This window comes from Rhinoderma darwinii, chromosome 4 (assembly GCF_050947455.1).
Source record: "Rhinoderma darwinii isolate aRhiDar2 chromosome 4, aRhiDar2.hap1, whole genome shotgun sequence".
NCBI classification, from domain to species: Eukaryota; Metazoa; Chordata; class Amphibia; order Anura; family Rhinodermatidae; genus Rhinoderma; species Rhinoderma darwinii.
The window spans coordinates 254,408,740-254,432,676 of NC_134690.1; positions in this window are offsets into that span (position 1 = coordinate 254,408,740).

Genomic DNA, 23,937 nt, shown 5'->3' on the forward strand with positions numbered 1-23,937 from the left:
CATAATAATTAGAGAGCTGTCTTGTTATGGTGGCACAAGCTGGGTACCACATATTGGCATATCTACGGAAGAAAAAAAACATTTTCACTCTGCAACATCGAGTGCACACCAATTTCTGCCAATCACCTGCAGGGTTAAAATGCTTACTACACCCCTAAGTAAATGCATTGAGGGGTGTAGTTTCCAAAATTGGGTCACTTCTGGGGGGTTTCCACTGTTTTGGGCCCACAGGCGCCCAGAAACCAATCCAGCAACATCTGCACTCCAAATGGCGGTCCTTCCCTTCTGAGCCCTGCCGTGTGCCCAAACAGCAGTTTATGACCACATATGGGGTATTGCCGTACTCGGGAGAAATTGCTTTACAAATGTTGGGTTCTTTTTTTTCCTTTATTTGTTGCGAAGATGAAAAAATTTGAGCTAAAGCTACGTTTTATTGAAGAAAAAGGATTGTTTTTATTTTCACTGCCCAATTTTAATAAATTCTATGAAACATCTGTGGGGTCAAAATGCTCACTACACCCCTAGATGAATTCCACAAGAGGTGTAGTTTCCTAAATGGTGTCACTTTTTGGGCGTTTTCATTGTTTTTTCCCCTCAGGGGCTTTGCAAATGTGACATGGCCTCCGCAAACCATTCCTGCTTAATGTGATCTCCAAAAGCCAAATAGCGCTCTTTCCCTTCTAAGCCACGCCGTGTCTCCAAACAGCCATTTATTACCACATGTGGGGCATTGTTTTACTCGGGAGAAATTGCTTTACGAATTTTGTGGTGCTTTTTCTCCTTCAGTGCTTGTGGAAATGAGAAAAAATAAGCTAAACCTACATTTTCTTTGAAAAAATGTAGATTTTTATTTTCAGGGCCTACTTCCGATAATTTCTGCAAAAAAACTGTGGGGTCAAATCGCTCACTATACCCCTAGATAATTTCCTCAATGGGTGTAGTCTCCAAAATGGGGTCACTTGTGGGGGGTTTCCACTGTTTTGTCTCCTCAGGGACTTCGTAAATGTGACATGGCCTCCGCAAACCATTCCTGCTAAATGTGATCTCCAAAAGCCAAATAGCGCTCTTTCCCTTCTCAGCCTCGCCGTGTCTCCAAACAGCCATTTATTACCACATGTGGGGTATTGTTTTACTCGGGAGAAATAGCTTTACAAATTTTATGGTGCTTTTTCTCCTTCAGTCTTTGTGGAAATGAGAAAAGATTAGTTAAACCTACATTTTCTTTGAAAAAATTTCGATTGTCATTTTCAGGGCCTACTTCCAATAATTTATGCAAAAAACATGTGGGGTCAAAACACTCACTATACCCCTAGATAATTTCCTCAATGGGTGTAGTTTCCGAAATGGGGTCACTTGTGGTGGGTTTCCACTGTTTTGTCCCCTCAGGGGCTTTGTAAATGTGACAAGGCCTCTGCAAACCATTCCTGCTAAATTAGCTCCAAAAGCCAAATAGCGCTCTTTCCCTTCTAAGCCCTGCCGTGTCTCCAAACAACCGTTTATTACCACATGTGGGGTATTGTTTTACTCGGGAGAAATTGCTTTACAAATTTTACGGTGCTTTTTCTCCTTTAGTCCTTGTGGAAATGAGAAAAAAAAATCGCTAAACCTAAATTTTCTTTGAAAAAATGTCGATTTTAATTTTCACGGCCTACTTCCAATAATTTCTGTAAAAAAACCTGTGCGGTCAAAATGCTCACTGTACCCCTAGATAATTTCCTTGAGGTGTGTAGTTTCCCAGATGGGGTCACTTTTGGGGGATTTTGACTGTTTTGGCACCGCAAGAGCCCTTCAAACCTGACATGATGCCTAAAATTTATTCTAACAAAAATAAGGCCCCAAAATCCACTAGGTGTTCCTTTGCTTCTGAGGCAGGTGCTTCAGTCCAGTAGCATGCTACGGCCACATGTGAGATATTTCCTAAAACTGCAGAAACTGGGCAACAAATATTGAGTTGCATTTCTCTGGTAAAACCTTCTGTGTTATAAAAAAAATTGTATTAAAAATTTATTTCCGCAAAAAAATATGACATTTGTAAATTTCACCTCTACTTTGCTTTCATTCCTGTGAAATGTGTAAAGGGTTAAGACATTTTCTAAATGCTGTTTTGAATACTTTGAGGGGTGAAGTTTTTAAAATGGGGTGACTTTTTGTGGGTTTCTAATATATAAGGCCCTCAAAGCCACTTCACAACTGAACTGGCCCCTGTAAAAATGGCCTTTTGAAATTTTCTTGAAAATGTGAGAAATTGCTGCTAAAGTTCTAAGCCTTGTGATGTCATAGAAAAATAAAAGGATGTTCAAAAAATGATACCAATCTAAAGTAGACATATGGGTGATGTTAATTAGCAACAATTTTGTGTGGTATAACTGCCTGTCTTACAAGCAGATACATTTAAATTGAGAAAAATGCTAATTTTTGCAATTTTTCACTAAATTTTGGTGTTTTTCACAATTAAATACTGAACATATCGAGCAAATTTTGCCAGTAACTTAAAGTCCAATGTGTCACGAGAAAACAGTTTCAGAATCGCTTGGATAGCTAAAAGCATTCTGACGTTATTACCACATAAAGTGACACATGTCAGATTTGAAAAATGAGGCTCGTTCAGGAAGGTCAAAAGTGGCTAAAGAGGGAAGGGGTTAAAGAGGCTCTGTCACCAGATTATAAGTGCCCTATCTCCTACAAAATCAGATGTAATGTAGATAACAGGAGTGGTTTTTATTTTGAAAAACTATAATTTTTGCGCAAGTTCTGAGCAATTTTAGATTTATGCTAATTAGTTTATTAATGACCAACATGGTGTGTTTTTACTTTTTACCAACTGGGCGTTGTACAGAGGAGTGTATGACACTGACCAATCAGCTGACCAATCAGCTTCATACATTTCTCATTGTTCCAGCCCAGCTTATTTCACTGCACAGTGTGATTGTGCACAGTGTGATTGTGCAGTGAAAGAAGCTGGACTGGAACAATGAGAAGTGTATGATGCTGATTGGTCAGTGATTGGTCAGCGTCATACTCTTCTCTTCACAACGCCCAGTTGGTAAAAAGTAAAAACACGCACAGTTGGGCATTAAGAAACGAATTAGCATAAATCTTAAATTGCTCATAACTTGCTAACAAATGATCATTTTTCAAAATGAAAACCACTGTTGTTATCTACATTACAGTGCCAATCAGATTATGTAGGAGATAGGGCACTTAGAATCTGGTGACAGAGTCTCTTTAAGCAGATAATTCATCTATTCCTGGTTTAGAGGGTATATTGTAAAGCGAGGTATAGAAGGATTAGAACTCCCTAGTGATGCCTTCAATATTTGAAACTTGAGAGCCAGACTCTGAGGTAATGGAGGCAACAAAGCACTGTTTTAATAGAGCCGACATTACTTTAAAGCCCTTGTTGGCGTGGGCGTAAAACTTGTACTGACTGTGTTGATACAATTTTGCTGAGCGAGAATTAAGAAAATCTTTTAATTTCCTTCTTAGTTCTTCCAGGTCCGTTTGCATACTAATAGCTAGAGACCTCTTACTCAGCGCTTTCAGGATAGCGATTTGAGCAAGTAGGGAATTTAGTTGTTTATTAAGTTTAGAGCCCACGGCCAGGAACTCGCCTCGGATGAAAGTTTTATGCGTCTCCCATATCAATGACTAAGAAACCTCTGGGCTTTCTTTAAATTCGTAAAACTCCACTAATGCATTTTTGATCCCGATCACCGCAGAGTCTCTATCTAGCAAGGATTCATTCAATCTCCAAACACACTCTCTGGGAGGGGAGTTCGTCAATGAGAATCTCAGTAATACAGGGGCATGATCTGACAATGTTATGGGGTCTATTGTTCTTTGGGTAATCAGAGGGAAATAAACAGGTAATCCAGTCTATGGTAGGAATTGTGTGGTTTAGAGTAAAAGGAGTAATCGAGTAATCATTTACTTGTGGATTAAATAGCCTCCAGGCATCAACCATAACCATCGCTGACAGGGACTTCTGACATCTGCTCAAGGAAGAAAAAGAATGTACAGTAAAGTTTTAGTAGAGACATCTAATAAGGAGTTAAGTGTGATATTAAAATCTCCCCCCATAATCTTCATACCTTCTGCAAAGTCCTCAAATTTCTCTAGGATTGATATAAGCCAGGAGATTTGGTTATGATTAGGGGCATAAAGATGGAAATTTGGTTATGATTAGGGGAATAAAGATTTGCGATGGATACGATCTTGCCCGCAGGGACCCCCTTAATAAAGAGAAACCGTCCTTCCGGGTGAGTTAAAGTGAGATTTGGAGGAGGAAATGGATTGGGTGCTATGAAACCACAGTGAGTACAGACCAAATGAGAGAGACGGGATATTGGAGGTTTTGAAATGGGTTTCCTGGAGTAGAGCAATAACCGAGCCAATTTTTTAACGAGAGGATCTGGCTTCCTGGGTTCATTTAAGCTTCTTACATTGTATGAGGCCAAACCAATAGAATCACACGCCATATATGTACACATGTAGTGCAGTGTATTAGAATTGCGATCAGGGCCTCCTGCCCCCAAGTCCCCTAGTGGGACAAAGTAATAAAGTAAAAAAGAGTTTAAAAAAGTTGTGTAAATATAAGAAAATAAAAGTTTTAAAAGTAGTAAAAGTAAAAATCCCCCTTTTTCCCTTATTAGTCCTTTATTATTAATAAAAATAAATAAACAAATAAACTATACATAATTGGTATCGCCGCACTTGTAACGGCCTGACCTACAAAATTATTTCGTTATTTATCCCGCGCGGTGAACGCCATAAAATAAAATAACAATAAACCATACCAGAATCACAATTGTTTGGTCACTTCACCTCCCAAAGAAATTGAATAAAAAGAGATAAAAAATTTGCTTGTACCTAAAAATGGTAATGATCGATACTACAGTTCGTTACGCAAAATACAAGTCCTCGCACGGCTTTCTTGATGGAAAAAGAAAAAAGTTATGGCTCTTAGAATATGGCAACACAAAAAGAAAATAGTTTTTTACAAAACGTATTTTATAGTGCAAACGCCATAAGACATAAAAAAAACTATAAACATCTGGTATCGCCGTAATCATATTGCCCCGCAGAATAAAGTGAATATGTAATTTATAGCGCACGGTGAATGCTGTAAAAAAATATAGAATAAAAAATAATAGTAGAATTTCTGTTTATTAGTCACCACGCCTCTTAAAAATAGAATAAAAACTGATCAAAAAGTCACATGCACCCCATGAAAACTACAGTGAATTACTAAAGGGGTCTAGTTTCCAAAATAGGGTCACTTTTGGGGGGTTTCCACTGTTTTGGCATCACAAGACCTCTTCAAACCGAATATGGTGCCTAATAAAAAGTAGGCCTCAAAATCCACTAGGTGCTTCTTTGATTCGGAGGCCGGTGTTTCACTCCATTATCACACTAGGGCCACATGTGGGATATTTCTCAAAACTGCAGAATCTGGGCAATAAGTATTAAGTTGCGTTTCTCTGGTAAAACCTTCTGTTTTACAGAAAAAAATGGTATAAAAAGGATTTTCTGACAAAAATAAATATGTAAATTTCACCTCTACTATGCTCTAAATTCCTGTGAAACACCTAAAGGGTTAATAAACTTTCTAAAAGCTGTTGTAAATACTTTGGGGGGTCTAGTTTCTAAAATGGGGTGTTTGATAGGGGTTTCTAATATATAGGCCCCTCAAAGCAACTTCAGAACTGAACTGGAACCTAAAAAAAAATAAAAAAAGGATTAGCCAATACTTTGCTTCTTACATTATACTGATAATGAGCAGTGCTCATCCCAAGATGACCCCAGTTTTGACAGTTTGTATAAACTGAGACCCCTATTAGACCGATTCAGTGTCCGGTTTTCCCAAGCAAACACCCCCGAGAAGTGTATTTCTATTGATGAGTTCTTGGTACATTTTAAAGGGAGGCTTCAATTCCGCCAGTACTTGCCGAGTAAGAGGGAAAGGTATGGCGTGAAGATGTATAAGCTGTGCGAGAGTGCATCAGGGTATACCTACAAATTTAGGATATATGAAGGGAAGGACACCAGTATTCAGCCCCTAGAATGCCCACCCTTACTGGGAGTTATGCAAAAATTGTGTTGGATTTGGTGCACTCACTGCTGGACCAGGGTTACCACCTCTACCTGGATAATTTTTATACCAGCGTCCCACTCTTCAAGTGCCTTGCTTCCAGAAGTACTGCGGCATGCGGCACTGCTAGAAGAAATCTGAGAGGCCTCCCTAAGACTCTGCTTGGGCAAACACTCAGAAGGGGTGAGAGCAGGGCACATTCTAGCAGCAACATATTGTGTGTCAAGTACAAGGACAAGAGAGATGTCCTTGTATTGACAATACATGACCCCACCAGCACCCATGTACCAGTACAGAGACCCCCAAACCAGACTGCACCCTGGACTACAATAGGTACATGGGAGGGCTGGACTTGTCAGATCAAGTTCTGAAGCCCTGCAGCGCCATGCGGTGTGGTATAAGAAGCTGGCCGTGCACATCATACAGATGCCATTGTACAATGCGTATGTGCTGCATCGATGTACAGGCCAGACGGGAACTTTCCTGGAATTTCAAGAGGTGGTTATCAAGAACCTAATCTTTAGGGATCAAGAAGGGGGACACCCAGTACTTCTGGAAGCGAAGCCACACACATCGTACCAGGGCAACACTTTCCACGAGAAGATCCCCAAACTGGGGATAAGGGAGGACACAATATATCAATGTGACATGTGTCCCAAAAAAACAGGGCTCTATATGAAAGAGTGTTTTAAAATGTATCATACATCCCTTCGATTTTTACCCTGATGCACTCCGCACAGCTTATCCCCCTCATCTTTCCCTTCTGAGCCCTGCTGTTTGCCCAGGCAGCTGATAACAGCCACATGTAGAATATTGCCGTACCCAGGAGAACCCACATTACAGTTTATGGGGTGTATATCTCTGGTGGTGCATGCTGGGCACAATATACTGGACACTGAAATGGCATACATATATAGAAAATTGCAAATCTCACACTGCACCATCTACAGCGCATTATCTTTTATACAATACCTGTGAGATAAAAATGCTCATTACACCCCTAGATGAATGCCTTAAGGGGTGTGGATTTTAAAATGGGGTCGCTTCTTAGGGGTTTCCATTGCTTGGATACCTCTGGTTTTCCGCAAATTCAACATGGCACCCGAAAACCAATCCAGCAAAATCTGGACTCCAAAGAACAAATAGCGCTCCTTTCGTTCTGAACCCTCCCATGGGCCCAAACGGCAGTTTATCACCACAAATAGGGTATTGTTGCACTCAGGACAAATTGGGCAACAAAATGGGGTATTTTATTTCTTGTGAAAATAAGAAATTTTGATAAAAAATTATTGGAAACAATGTCATTTATTTTAAATTTCACAGCCCAATTCAAATACGTGCTGTGAAAAAACTGTGGGGTCAAAATGGTAACAACAACCATAAATGAATTCCTTGAGGGGTGTAGTTTCCAAAATGGGGTCACTTATGGGGTATAACTACTGTTTTGGCACCTCAACAACTCTTCAAACCTGACATGCTGCCTAAAATATATTCTAATAAAAAAGAGGCCCCAAAATACACTAGGTGCTCCATTGCTTCTGGGACTTGTGTTTTAGTCCACGAGCACACTAGAGCCACATGTGGGACATTTCTAAAAACTGAAGAATCTGGACAATACATATTTAGTAGTGTTTCTCTGGTAAAACCTTCTGAACAAATGGAATAAAATTGAAATTCAGCAGGAAAAATGAAATTGAATTTTGAATTTGCAAATTTCACCTCCACTTTGCTTTAATTCCTGTGAAATGCCTGAAGGATTAAAAAACTTTCTAAATGCTATTTTGAATAATTTGAGGGGTCTAGTTTTTAAAATGGGGTGTTTTATGGGGGTTTCTAATACATAGGCCCCTCAAAGCCCCTTCAGAACTGAACAGGTACCTTAAAAAAAAGGCTTTTGAAATTTTCTTAAAAATATGAGAAATTGCAGTTTATGTTCTAAGCCTTGTAACGTCCAAGAAAAATAAAATAATGCTCTAAAAGCTATGCAGATCTAAAGTAGACTTATGGGAAATGTGAACTAGTAACTATTTTGGCTGGTATAACCATCTGTTTTACAAGCACATGCATTTAAATTTGGAAAAATTCTATTTTTTCAAATTTTTCTCTACATTTTCAAATTTTCACAAATAAACACTGAATATATCGAGCAAATTTTACCACTAACATAAAGCCCAATGTCTCACGAGAAAACAATCTCAGAATCGCTTAGATAGGTTTAAGCATTCCGAAGTTATTATCACATAAAGTTAAATATGTCAGATTTCAAAAATGGGCTCTAAGCCTTAAAGAGGCTCTGTCACCAGATTAAAAATGCCCTATCTCCTACATCATTTTATCGGCGCTAGCATGTAGTTAACAGCAGTGTTTTCTATTTTTATTTTGAGAAACAGTGCAGGTAAGCATATAGAACTCCCTAGAGATGAAAGACCTGTGTGCGGAAGTGACGTCACACGAGATCACGCTATTCAGTGAAACAAGCTTCGGTGTAATGGAGAGAATTGTATGATGCTGATTGGTCAGTGTCATACACTTCTTTGTAATACACCCACTTGTTTAAAAGTTAAAAAACGCCCACTTGGGCATTAAGAAACTAATTTGCATAAATGTAATAAAGGTCATAACTTGCTGAAAAAAGATTGTTTCTTAAAATAAAAAACACTGCTGTTAACTACATTCCAGCGCCGATAAAATGATGTAGGAGATAGGGCATTTTTAATCTGGTGACAGAGCCTCTTTAAGGCCAATACAAGGCTGCGTCCTTAATGACCAAGGTATTTTTTAAGTTTTTCCATCGTAGCATTACAAGAGCTATAACTTTTTTATTTTTGCGTCGACATAGCTGTATAAGGTCATGTTTTTTGCGGGACAAGTTGTATTTTTTAATAGCACAATTTTTAGGTACATATTATTTATTGATTAACTTTTATTAACTTTTTTTGGGGGGAATAGAAAAAAACCTGAAATTTTGCCACTCTTTTTTGCATCCTAAATCTACTCCGTTTACCGTGTAGTATAAATAACACAATAACTTTATTCAGCAGGTTGTTACGATTGCAACGATACATTTGTATAGATTTTGTATGTTTTACTACTTTTACACAGTAAAAACGCTTTTTTTTCTAAATTACTTGTTTTTGTGTCTCCATATTTGAAGAGCCATAACTTTTTTATTGTTCCGCCGATGCAGTTGTATGAGGCTTTTGTTTTTGCGATCGCCGATCGCTTTTATAATACAATGCAATAATTCTGTATTGCAGTGTATTACTGCCTGTCTGTTTAAAACGGACATGCATCTGCTGGTCATGCCTCCGGCATGACCTAGCAGGCATTCACTACAGGCAGACCTGGGGGCCTTTATTAGGCCCCGGCTGCTATTGGAGACACAAACACTCGGCGATCTTATCGCTGGGTGTCAGTGGGATGAATGGGAGCTCACTCCCTCTCTCCAAAACCACTCGGATGCGTAGCTCGCTTTTGTGTGGTGCATCTGAGGGGGTTAAACGGGTGAGATCGATACTAATATCGATCTCACACGTTCGAGCAGGGATGCCCCCAGCTTTCAGCTACCTCTGGCAGCTGAGAGCAGGGAGATTTAAGGGCTCCCTGCTCTGTTTATTTATTCTGATGCAGCGCCGTGAAAAGGCGTATGCATCAGAATAAAGCCCATTAGTGGCCACCGTGAAAAGGCGTATTGGCGGTCACTAACGAGTTAATATATAACAGTGATACCTGCTTTGAGAAAATACAAAAAATTCAATTGGTCATTGTACAATGAACCTACCGTGTAAAACGTTAATACAGTACAATATGAGCACGAAAAGACAAAGTAACGAAAAGAGACAAGAGAGAAGGCACATATCCTAATCACAAACTAAAATTAGCCTGTATAAAGGGAAGGAGCCCATTCTTTAGGAGTGGAAGGAGAAGTGATTTGCATCAAAATCAGCAATTAATCTGACAGAACCAAATAAAAACAGACTGTACCAGGGCGGTGTAGAAAAAAATTTTTGGGATCACTTCAGCAAGCAATTTAACCGTAAAGGTTACTGGAGCTTTAGATTGGTTCAAGTGCAGTCAATATTGATCTGTTTTGAGGTAAGCGTACCTGTGGGAGCAGAGGTGTTACAGAAGCAGTAGGGTCAAAAAGATTTAGATGTTTAAAGAAACACTATGCAAAACTGATACATTTGTGGGGTAACTTGAAGCTACTGTGCCACAATGCATAATCACTAACAGGCCCCCACCTACTATGTGCTGTAAATCTTTATATGTGGCAGAGGGGCATTTGTGACAACTGCTACCTCTGCACCACCTATAACTACAACCCCGAGTTACACTAGGTTAATCCTAGTGCAGGGCCTGAGGTGACGGTGGATTCACTTTTTTTGTGTTTATCAAGTCCATGTATCATGGACCATCCTCTCAGTTCCTGCCCTAAAATTTACCTAGAGTGCTCCTTTAAATATCTGCCTTCTTTGTGAATGGTCATTAAGCCCTTTAAAATGGGGGCCTAATTCAAACCATGTCTTATCACATTTATTTTTTTATAATCTCAAAAAAAATTTAAGGGGCCATTGAGAAGTTGGGTTGCTATTAACACATCCTTCAAACAAAAATTCAAAAGCAATATATAACATTATATTATGTCTGCAACTTTCTCCTGAATACCCAAGTACAACATTATACGTGTGGCAATAACATGTCTCCCTTAACTTGCTGCTCTAGAGGATCTCTCTGAGTAATAGGCAAACATAAGAATAATGCTCAGAATAATACTCCTATTTTCTTCTTTCAAAAGAAATGTTCTGCCTCAGTTAACATGAAACCTAGTCTCCTAAAAGTCCTAACTGTCTTGGTCACAGACAATAAAATGAATAGGAGCATTGGACATATCATGACCAAGGTAGCTCCATACATGAAACCAGAAGCTGATATAGAAGATGGCTACCATTACTGGGCTAAATAGGAGTTGGAAGATGGCACGCTAGGACTAGGGGGATGGAATTCAGATACACTGGAAAAAAATGTGGTAATGTGCATAGATCTAGGGGTCGTGTTAAAAGAGCCAGTTTAGGTGGTCACAAACTGAGAAATTATCCTTGGCCTCCATTTTCCAGGGAACCCCAAGGACAGGACCCTCAGAATCAGCCTGAGAGTGAGGAAAAAAAAAACATTCCGCTCCTCTGTCAATTCCAGCACTGCTACAAAAGAGTCTAAGAAGATGAGATATAATGGTCTATCAATTACTGAGATTAATTTGCTTAATTTCTATGGATGAATTCCGTCTGAGCCAGAAAATTTATTAATATTTAATTTGCTCAGATGCAGCTATATTTCCTCTTGTGTTAAGTAGGTAATATTGGGTAAAAAAACCTTGTTTGCTGTCCCCCTGAATATCTGGCACTGGCAGCTTATCAGTAAACACAGATAAAAAGGTATGTGTTTAACATCTCAAATATTTACAGTTTAATCAGTTGTATACTTTACCAATCCAAATAGGAAATATATAGAAAATATAAAGACTGAGGACTTCAACACACATTCGGAAACCAAGAAATTCCAATAAAATGTGGCTAGATATATAAACCAGCTGACAATTCAAGATCTACATTGGATAAGTCATTCACATTGAGTAGAAATACTTACCAGGAAATCCACTCTCCTGGCTGCCATATTCCTGATAAGCATTTAGTTATTTAGGGTAATACTGGAAGGGGACATTGTGTCCAAGTTTTTCAGTTATTCTTTCAGTAAAATATACAATCTATAATCATAAGAAAGCATTTTAATACTTTTCAACTTAACTTTTCCTCTTTGGTTAAATGCATTATACAGTTACATGAAAAAGTAAGTGAAGCTTTTAAAATTACCTGGATTTCTGCATTGATTACTAATAAAATGTGGTCTGAATGTTATCTAAGTCACAATTATAGACAAAAACAATCTGACTAAGCTAATAATAATAAAATTTGCACAGTTCATGCCTTTTTATTAAAGAGACTCTGTCACCAGATTATAAATGCCCTATCTTCTACATAATCTGATCGGCGCTGTAATGTAGATAACAGCAGTGGTTTTTATTTTGAAAAACTATCATTTTTGAGCAAGTTATGAGCAATTTTAGATTTAGTTTCTTAATGCCCAACTGGGCGTGTTTTTACTTTTGACCAAGTGGGTGTTGTAAAGAAGTGTATGAGGCTGACCAATCAGTGACCAATCAGTGATCAATCAGTGTCATACACTTCTCATTGTTCCAGCCCAGCTTCTTTCACTGCACAATCTCACTGTGCTGTGGATCATGCTGGGCTGGAACAATGAGGAGTGCAGGACACTGATTGGTCACTGATTGGTCAGCCTCATACACCTCTTTACAACACCCACTTGGTCAAAAGTAAAAACACACCCAGTTGGCATTAAGAAACGAAATCTAAAATTGCTCATAACTTGCTCAAAAATGATCGTTTTTCAAAATAAAAACCACTGCTGTTATCTACATTCCAGCGCCGATCAGATTATGTAGGAGATAGGCCTCTTATAATGTGGTGACAGAGCCTCTTTAAGCACCTCCAAACACAGCGAAATGCGTTTTTCCTAAAAAGTTCCACTTTTATTTTATCTCTCCACAGAACATTTTCCCAGAAAGATTGTGAAACATCCAGGTAATCTAAACTTGAGACCGTCTGTAATGTTTTTTTTTGGACAGCAGCAGCTTCCTTCATGGTGTCCTTCTATAAACAACATTCTTGTTAAGTTTTTTATATTAGTGGACACTTGTACAGAGGATTTTGCAGTTTGTAGAATCTTCAGTTGTTACCCTTGGATTATTTTTCACCTCTTTCAGGTTTGCCCCTTAAGGCATGGTTCACACTAAGCAATTTTTATTGAGAAGAACAGATTTGTAAGTAACCAGTCTTTGTGTGTATTTGTTTAATGGGTAAAGCACCTGTGAAACCCACACTTCCAATCTCATATTAATTTAAACACCTTTTGGCAATTAGCTCTTGGAGAAGTCATTAACACAGAGGTTCACTCACTTCTTATCCCTGCACTGTGGATGTTTACTCAATATGGTCAATAAAAGACAGGAACGGTACAACTGTTTGTGTGTTATTAGTTTTGTTAGATTGTGTTTGTCTATAATTGCGACTTGGATAACCATCAGACCACATTTTATTAGTAAGCAATGCAAAAATTCATGTAATTCCAAAGGTTTCACTTACTTTTTCTTGCAACTACTACTGTAAACTATTACTTACATCCACATAGTGAGTAACTTTTAGCTGCACAGAAAAACATTCCCCTCTCATAAAGTTGCAATTACTGGATACTTATGAACAAGTCTCAGCAACAGTGAGAAATGTTGTCAGAAGAAGCGAAAAGATGGATTGAAGTAACTAAAACTGTTAGTCCTATAAAACGGTGTTCAGCAAACACTCTTTAGAGTGCAATTTTGATCATTGGAATTGCTGTGCTGTCTTCCAGATTATTGCTGCTATTGAGCAGTGTTTCTGTTATTATGAATCATTTCAGTCAGGAGTCGATGAAAACACTAAAAGTACAATGTCCTCACATCCTGGTGCGTATAATGCAGATTTGTCGTTATGTTTACACTTTATATTGATGTCCTACTCCTGTTTGCTGCCCTGTTTTTCATAACATATCTACTGAATTTATTTCTTTCTGTTGAAAATGTTTTGAAAAGTTTTTGTTCTTTATCTTTTGCCCACATTTTTCTATAGATCAGTGTATTGTTGCAATACATCTTTGTTCTTATGTTCTTGGACTGATAATGCAAACAAATTTTTTTAGAGATTTTATATATAAATAATAATAATAATAATAATAATGATAGTCGTGATTAGACACTATTGAATGGATATCTTTTTACAAATATTGTAATAACTCCTTATGAATATTTGTTATGCTCTCTCTTATACATACAGCCAGCATAGCTTAAATTTCGTGGGCCACAATACAAAATTTGCAACAGGCCTCTTTAGCTACCGTGTGGCACTTACAATACTAGTGTCTTTTTATGTAGCGGACCCTTATGCACCAGGGCCTGGGTGTGACTGCTACCCCTGCACCCTGTATAGATATGGCCTTTTATCCAGCACCTAAATATATTTATGATTTAATTTTAATATAAATATTTAAAGACACTGAAATGTTGTATCTTGTGTAATCTTAATAGTTTTTGTTGCAGTATTTAAGTATATCAGATACTCGAATCTATAGTGGGGTAAAGTACAATCATGTTGAATAGGGAATATCAAGATGTATTGTTTTATACATGAAAGTTAAAGTGAATCTGTTACTAAACTGATGTCTTTAAATTAAGACATCTATTTGTTCTAATAAGAATAAGTGTGGGGGGCAGTGCAAGCATGGGGGGCACTTGCACCCATCGAGCACCCCCTCAAACTCCTGATCAAGGGATTATAAAAAGTGTGCGCTTTGTGTTCAAATCTCATTTTAGTAGCTGACTGGGATCTCATGACCAGTTCAATAACACATTACTGAATAGTAGTACTAAGGAAAAGTATGCCACATTGTCGGGTCAGTACTACTTTTTCCTATCTTTTTCTACCAGGGCAAGTTCCGCACTTGAAACCTTGATTATAAGAAGAAAATCATATTGTTCCCCCATACATATATATTTTATTTAAGGTAGACACCTGTCACAGTGTTAAAATGCCTTTTTTTTTTAGAGATAGAGGTGGGCCCTCAGATTTATTTTCTCTGGTAAGCCCAAGGAATTCCAGTCTCACACTCCTCTCATTGGTATCACGATCCATGATTACGGCTAAGGGCAGCCACCCAAATTTTCGGCCCCTGCTCCCATATAAAGTATGGGGGTTACGGTTCACAAAAGCAAAAGATAGGACATGTCTTTTGTGTGTCCCTGGTGTAAAGGATCTGCCAGGCACAGCTTCTGTATCAACGCCCATAGGTAATCAGTCTGTACCTGCTTCTATGTCTGTGAGACTGACTCCTTCTTCCACCACTCAGGATGGCAGGCTTAGGAGTGGGAGAGCCTATCGCAGCCTGGCCAGACGGAGCTAGCTCCCGCACTCTGTCTATTTATACCTGCCTTTCCTGTTCCTCCTTTGCTTGTGATTCTTCTCGTTTGGTTTCCTGGCCCTGCTGCAGCTTCCTGAACTATTTGTCCCTGCTTCGCATTGACTACTCTTCTGCTCTGCGTTTGGTACCTCGTACACTCCTGGTTTGACTTGGCTTGTTCACTACTCTCCTGCTCTGCGTTTGGTACCTCGTACACTCCTGGTTTGACTCGGCTCGTTCACTACTCTTGTTGCTCACGGTGTTGCCGTGGGCAACTGCCCCATTTCCCTTAGCGTCCGTGTACCCTTGTTTGTTTGTCTGTCGTGCACTTATTGAGCGTAGGGACCGTCGCCCAGTTGTACCCCTTCGCCTAGGGCGGGTCGTTGCAAGTAGGCAGGGACTGAGTGGCGGGTAGATTAAGGCTCACTTGTCTGTTTCCCTACCCCTATCATTACACCTGGTCAATAGAAATAAATGGGTCCATAATTGCGGACCGTAAATACGGTCCCTGTAATAGGTTATAGCGTTAAAAAGCCGCGATTAGCCAGTCTGAACTGACCCAGGTTTAGGGCCCCGACGCGCGTTTCGCATTTAATCCCTTTCTTAAGGGGTACCCCTTGAGAAAGCGATTAAATGCAAAACGCGCGTCGGGCGCATCGGGGCTTTATACCTGGGCACACTGTCTACAGCGCACATGGGTAAGTTATATTACTAGGATCTTTCATCCACTTTTTGAAATGTAGGTGGGTTCACCCCTTTCCTTTTCGTTACCTACTATATATGCACACCCTTTGATAGGATACCAGACTATAGCAGTCAATTTTGCTGTTCTAGTATATTTACTCCTTTTATGCCATTTTTTCTATGTGGATATATATCAAAATTCATCAAATTCAAAATGAAAAAAACAGCGATTCCTCCATGTTTTTTGCGCGCCGTTCTTACGGAATAGACTGTGCAATTAAAACAACATGTTAACTTTCTGTGGGTAAATATGATTACGGCGATACCAAATATATATTGTTTTTTCTATATTTTACTACTTTTACAAGTAAAAACCTAAGTGTAAAATAGAAAATGTATTTTGTGTCGCCAAATTCCGAGAGCCATAACTTTTTTATTATTCCGTCGACTAAGTGGTATGAGAGCTTATTTTTTGCGGGATAAGCTGTAGTTTTTAATAATACCATTTTGGTGTACAAGCGACGGTTTGATAACTTTTGATTTCATTTTTTGTGGGAGATTAGGTGACCAAAAAATGGAGATTCAGGCATTTACAATTTTTTTTTTACGACGTTCTCGTTGCGGGTTAAATAATGATATATTGTAATAGTTCAGACTTTTATAAACGCGGTGATACCAATTATGTTTATTTATTTTTTATTTTTTTACTATGCACTAAGGGCAAAATGGGAAAAGGTTTTTTTTTTACACAAAAAAAAACTTTATTTAACTCATTTTTACTTTTTCTATTAGTCCCCCTAGGGCACTTCAACCAGCAATCGTTAGATTGCTTGCACAATATACTGCAATACTAAGTCTTGCAGTATATCGTGATTCTGACAGGCAACTAGTAAGCCCTGCCGGAGCCAGGGCTTGATAGGTGCACAAAGATGGCGGACCTGGGGCCCTTCATTAGGCCCCCAGGCAGCCATAGCAACCATCGCCCCCCTTCAATTGCGTTGCGTCATGGCTCTATACCTGGGCACACTGTCTACAGCACACATGGGTAAGTTATCTTACCAGGAACTTTCATCCACTTATTGAAAAGGAGGTGGGTTCACCCCTTTCCTTTTCGTTACCTACTATACACTACCGTTCAAAAGTTTTGGGTCACCCAGACAATTTGTGTTTTCCATGAAAACTCACACTTATATTTATCAAATGAGTTGCAAAATGACTAGACAATATAGTCAAGACATTGACAAGGTTAGAAATAATGATTTTTATTTGAAATAATAATTTTCTCCTTCAAACTTTGCTTTCGTCAAAGAATGCTCCATCTGCAGCAATTACAGCATTGCAGACCTTTGGTATTCTAGCTGTTAATTTGCTGAGGTAATCGGGAGAAATTTCACCCCATGCTTCCAGAAGCCCACAAGTTGGATTGGCTTGATGGGCACTTCTTGCGTACCATACGGTCAAGCTGCTCCCACAACAGCTCTATGGGGTTGAGATCTTGTGACGGCGCTGGCCACTCCATTACAGATAGAATACCAGCTGCCTGCTTCTTCCCTAAATAGTTCTTGCATCATTTGGAGGTGTGCTTTGGGTCATTGTCCTGTTGTAGGATGAAATTGGCTCCAATCAAGCGCTGTCCACAGGGTATGGCATGGCATTGCAAAATGGAGTGATAGCCTTCCTTATTCAAAATCCCTTTTACCTTGTACAAATCTCCCACTTTACCAGCACCAAAGCAACCCAAGACCATCACATTACCTCCACCATGATTGACAAGTGGCGTCAGGTACTCTTCCAGCATCTTTTCAGTTGTTCTGCGTCTCACAAATGTTCCTCTGTGTGATCCAAACACCTCAAACTTCGATTCGTCTGTCCATAACACTTTTTTCCAATCTTCCTCTGTCCAATGTCTGTGTGCGTTTGCCCATATTAATCTTTTCCTTTTATTAGCCAGTCTCAGATATGGCTTTTTCTTTGCCACTCTGCCCTGAAGGCCAGCATCCCGGAGTCGCCTCTTCACTGTAGACATTGACACTGGCGTTTTGCGGGTACTTTTTAATGAAGCTGCCAGTTGAGGACCTGTGAGGCGTCTATTTCTCAAACTAGAGACTCTAATGTACTTGTCTTGTTGCTCAGTTGTGCAGTGTGGCCTCCCACTTCTCTTTCTACTCTGGTTAGAGCCTGTTTGTGCTGTCCTCTGAAGGGAGTAGTACACACCGTTGTAGGAAATCTTCAGTTTCTTGGCAATTTCTCACATGGAATAGCCTTCATTTCTAAGAACAAGAATAGACTGTCGAGTTTCACATGAAAGCTCTTTTTTTCTAGCCATTTTGAGAGTTTAATCGAACCCACAAATGTAATGCTCCAGATTCTCAACTAGCTCAAAGGAAGGTCAGTTTTATAGCTCCTCTAAACAAAAAAACTGTTTACAGCGGTGCTAACATAATTGCACAAGGGTTTTCAAGTGTTTTCTAATCATCCATTAGCCTTCTAACACAGTTAGCAAACACAATGTACCATTAGAACACTGGAGTGATGGTTGCTGGAAATGGGCCTCTATACACTTATGTAGATATTGCATTAAAAAACAGACGTTTGCAGCTAGAATAGTCATTTAGCACATTAAGGCTGGGTTCACACGACCTATTTTCAGACGTAAACGAGGCGTATTATGCCTCGTTTTACGTCTGATAATATGGCTACAATACGTCAACAAACATCTGCCCATTCATTTGCATGGGTTTGCCGACGTGCTGTGCCGACGACCTGTCATTTACACATCGTCGTTTGACAGCTGTCAAACGATGACGCGTAAATTGACTGCCTCGGCAAAGAAGTGCAGGACACTTCTTTGCAACGTAATTTGAGCCGTTCTTCATTGAAGTCAGTGAAGAGCAGCTCAAGATTACGGGCGTCAAAGACGCCTCGCATAATGCGAGGAGGAGTTTTTACGTCTGAAACGACGCAGCTGTTTTCTCCTGAAAACAGTCTGTCTTTTCAAACGTAAAAGACAGTTCTCGTGTGCTAACAATGTATAGAGTGTATTTCTGATTAATTTAATGTTATCTTCATTGAAAAAAAACTGTGCTTTTCTTGCAAAAATAAGGAAATTTCGAAGTGACCCTAAACTTTTGAACGGTAGTGTATATATACACACCCTTTGATAAGATACCAGACCATAGCAGTCAATTTTGCTGTTCTAGTATATTTACTACTTTTATGCTATTTTTCTATGTGGATATATATCAAATTTCATTAACAATGTTATTCTATACCCATCGTGCATTTTTTTGCTTATATGGAATACACCATTGTTTCACATTTTATTAAACATCTACGTGTAGCCTCTGTATAGCTGTATATTTATGAGACCCTCTTTGTTATTTTATCTAGTATGTTTTGTATAATAAAAGATTAGATATTTTTCAAATTTACACTAAATAGTGAATGACTCCTTGTTTCTCTTGTGTCTACAAATGATTCTGTGGAGTTTCTATATGTCATTTTCAAATATATTTGGAGGTGAGCTACAGCACTTTGAATCACCTAGGCAAAGTGTTACTTGCTCTGGGAGATATATGTTTACGTGTAAAGATGGCCTGGTGTCAGGGACGGCAGCCATATTTGCTCCAACGTACCCATACGTTGGATTGCATTAAGTACATCAACATACCCATACGTTGGATGTCGTTAAGGCGTTAAACAGCTTGAAAGGGGGTTATTTACAGTCCTTGAAAAAATGTATCCTCATTCGTTCCATTATCCTCTGCATCATCACTCCCATGATGCATAGTGGCATTCCTCCTGTACACACTGTATCCATGCTCCTCCGCACTCTCTCCACTGCTCAACCCCCATCTCGATGCTCCTCCACTCTGTCTTAAAGGAACAGTGTTACCACCATTTTTTTTTAATATGTTAAAGTTGTTAGTGCTTTATTAAAAACGTTTGGATTAATTTGTGTGTTTGTGTGTTACTTTTTCTTATTTTTACACTTTTTCTTCCCTATGGGGGCTGCCATTTTTTTTTCCATTTCTGTATGTGTCGATTAACGACACATACAGACATGGAATACGGCAGCTCCAGTCCCATAGGGACTGCAAACGGGGCCCGTTCCATCCACTAACATGTACGCCGCTGTGTGGGAACGGTGCATGCGCCGCTCCCACACAGTTCAATTTGAAATGCGCGCCGTCCGGCGCCATTTTCCTGTGGACCGGAAGTCGCGGCCGGACAGTAAGATTACTACTTCCGGTCGCGGCTTCCGGACTTGTGCACATGGAGCAGCGGCAGCAGACGGAGCGGATGGACCGGAGGGAGCGGCGGCGACTGGAGCAGGTAAGGGATTTCTATGTATGTTTGTGTTCAGTGTGTGTTTACTACTGTATGTAAACCTTCTACACTGTGTGTTAGCTCAAAAAATGGCGACACACAGTGTAGGAGGTTAGACCGTTCAAACCCCTCGTTTCTCCCGGCACTAGCCAGGATAAAGGAGGGGGGGATGCTGAGAGCTCACTAGAGCGAGGGCTTTTTACCCAATTTTGCAGCATAAAGCAATGTGGTTGCTTTACCACATGCAATGCTGCAATTTTGGGAATGGCTCCATCTAGTGACCAGCAATGGGAAATATTATAAATTAGAATCCAATTGAATCCAATTTATAATATTTCCTGACTCGTGAAAAAAAAAAAAAATTAGAACAATGTTTAATCACCCATACACTAATTGTTTAACTAAAAAAAAAAAATCATGTTTTGCTGGCAACACATTCCCTTTAATGCTCCCCAGCTCTGTCTCCATGTTCCTCTACTCTATCTTCATGCTCCCCTGCTCTGACTTCATGATCCTGCCTTCTGTCTTTATGCTCTCCTGCTCTGTCTCCATTCTCCTCCCTTCTGTCTCCATGGTTCCCAACTCTGTCATCATGTTCCTCCCTTCTGTTTCCTGGGTTCGCTGCTCTGTCTTCATGTTCATCCTATCCGTCTCTATGCTCTCCTGCTCTGTCTTCATGTTCCTCCTTTCCGTCTCTATGCTCTCCTGCTCTGTCTTGATGTTCCTCCCTTCTGTCTCCATGCTCCCCTGCTTTGTCTCCATGCTGTTCCCTTCTGTCTCCATGGTTCCCTACTCTGTCTTCATGTTCCTCCCTTCTGTCTCCAGGGTTCGCTGCTCTGTCTTCATGTTCCTCCTTTCTGTCTCTATGCTCTCCTGCTCTGTTTTCATATTCCTCCACACTGTCTCCATGCTCCTCCAGTCTGTCTCCATGCTCCTCCCTTCTGTCTTTTTGCTCTCCTGCTCTGTCTCCATGTTCCTCCACTCTGTCTTCATGCTCTCCTGCTCTGTCTCAATGCTCCTCCCTTCTGTCTCCATGCTCCCCTGCTCTGTGTTCATGCTCCTCCATTCTGTATTTATGCTCTCCTGCTCTGTCTCCATGCTCCTCCTTTCTGTCTCTATGCTCTCCTGCTCTGTTTTCATATTCCTCCACACTGTCTCAATGCCCCTCCAGTCTGCCTCCATGCTCCTCCCTTCTGTCTTCATGCTCCGCTGCTCTGTCTTCATGCTCCTTCTTCTATCTCCATGGTTTTCTGCTCTGTCTCCATGCTCCTCCCTTCTGTCGCCATACTCCCCTGCTCTGTCTCCATGCTCCTCTCTTCTGTCTCCATACTCCCCTGCTCTGTGTTCAAGCTCCTTCATTCTGTCTTTATGCTCTCCTGCTCTGTCTCCATGCTCCTCCACTCTGTCTTCATGCTCCGCTGCTCGGTCTCCATGCTCCTCTCTTCTGTCTCATTACTCCCCTGCTCTGTCTTCATGCTCCTCCCTTCTGTCTTTATGCTATCCTGCTCTGTCTTCATGCTCCTCCCTTCTCTCTCCATGGTTCCCTGCTCTGTCTTCATGTTCCTCCCTTCTGTCTATATGTTCTCCTGCTCTGTCTTCATGTTCTTCCTTTCTGTCTCCATGCTCCCCCGCTCTGCCTTCTTGCAATTCTTTTGAAAAATAGTTTGCAGAGGTATCAGCTTTGTGTACACAGATGTGTCTGTGGCAATAGAGCAGACATATAAATAAGCAAACGTGGTGCATCGGGGCGGTTGGAACAGACATAAAAACTACCGCTTTATGAAATTATAGGACTTTGTGTTGTCTTACAACATGTCATTGCACTCACAAAGTTTTATAAAAGCGTAAATTTCCAAAGTCTCATAGGATCTTGTGTGCAATGGTATCAAGGGGCCCAAAGCCCAGATTTTTGGCCTGGTGCGCTGGATTCCCAGGCAACTGCCACATTTAATTGTTTTTTGCATCCTCAGGATGCAGATATATACTTGAATACATATATAGTGGAGAAGGGAGCTATCATCTCCCTGCTCTGCCATTCACTAGGCTACAAGCCATGTTAGGACTGCAGCCTATAAGACGCTGGGACAGGATCCCTGCGCAGGCCGACGTTATCACATCACTGGATCGCACCAGCCTACGCAAGGGACCTGTCTCGGTGTCTCATAGACTGGAAGCCCGAGGAGGCAGGAATGGGGCTAGGTGAATATCAGTATTTTTTTTTTTGGGGGGGGGGCACCCAGGCACTATGTACAGGGGGGGGGGGGGGTTTGACACTATCTACAAGTGGATAGGTGTCAGTATCTGCAAGTGGGCAGTGGGTGTGACACTATCTGCAAGGGGGTGGGGGTGGCATTATGTGCAAGGGAATCTGTGGCACTATATACAAAGGTGTGTGTGTGGCACTGTATACAAGGGGGGTGTGGCACTACCTACAAAAGGAGGTGGCACTATCTATAAGGGGTGTGTGGCACTATGTACAAGTAGGGAGTATGTGACACTATCTAAAGTGGGCTGTGTATGGCACTATCTACAGGGGGCACTGTGACACTTTCTACAGGGGGCTGTGTCTTGCACTATCTACAGGGAGACCGTGTGTATCTAAGCCTATCATGTGTGATACTGACTGCTGGGCCCCAATATATAAAACTATCATGTATGATACTGAATACTGGGGTACTGTATCTAAGCCTTTCATGTGTGATACTGACTGTTGGGCCCATATATCTAAGCCTATCATGTGTGATACTGGCTACTGGGGTACTGCAGCTAAACCTATCATGTGTGGCACTGACTACTGGGTCCCTGTATCTAAGCCTTTCATGTGTGAAACACTGCTGGAGCCCTGTATCTAAGCTTATCATGTGTGATACTGTCTGCTGGTTCCCTGTATCTAAGCCTATCATGTCTGATACTTTCTGCTGAGACAATGTATCCAATTTTATCCAAAGGTGTAGCTATAGGGGCTGAAGTCTTATGGATATGCTGTGATAGATAGATAGATAGATAGATAGATAGATAGATAGATAGATAGATAGATAGATAGATAGATAGATAGATAGATAGATAGATAGATAGATAGATAGATAGATAGATAGATAGAGAGATAGAGAGATAGATAGAGAGATAGATAGAGAGATAGATAGAGAGATAGATAGATAGCACACAAGAAAATGGTGACAGCACACTGTGAACACTAATGCCACCTAAGCCACTAAATATAAATAAATATGCAATACTGCTAAATCTACTTACAATAGGGAGGTTCTTAGCGCACATTTTTATCAAATTGTGTGAGCCCACCTGCCACGACAAGGCGACCTCTATGAGGTGGTAGCCTATGCTGTATATACATCCAGAACTGGGACTAAACCTACATATTCTTGGGGATGGTAGGAACCAGCTTTAAACTAATTAAAGAGGCTCTGTCACCAGATTTTGCAACTCCTATCTGCTATTGCAGCAGATAGACGCTGCAATGTAGATTACAGTAACGTTTTTATTTTTAAAAAACGAGCATTTTTGCCCAAGTTATGGCCATTTTTGTATTTATGCAAATGAGGCTTGCAAAAGTACAACTGGGCGTGTTGAAAAGTAAAAGTACAACTGGGCGTGTATTATGTGCGTACATCGGGGCGTGTTTACTACTTTTACTAGCTGGGCTTTCTGACGAGAAGTATCATCCACTTCTCTTCACAACACCCAGCTTCTGGCAGTGCAGACACAGCCGTGTTCTCGAGAGATCACGCTGTGTCGTTACTCACAGGTCCTGC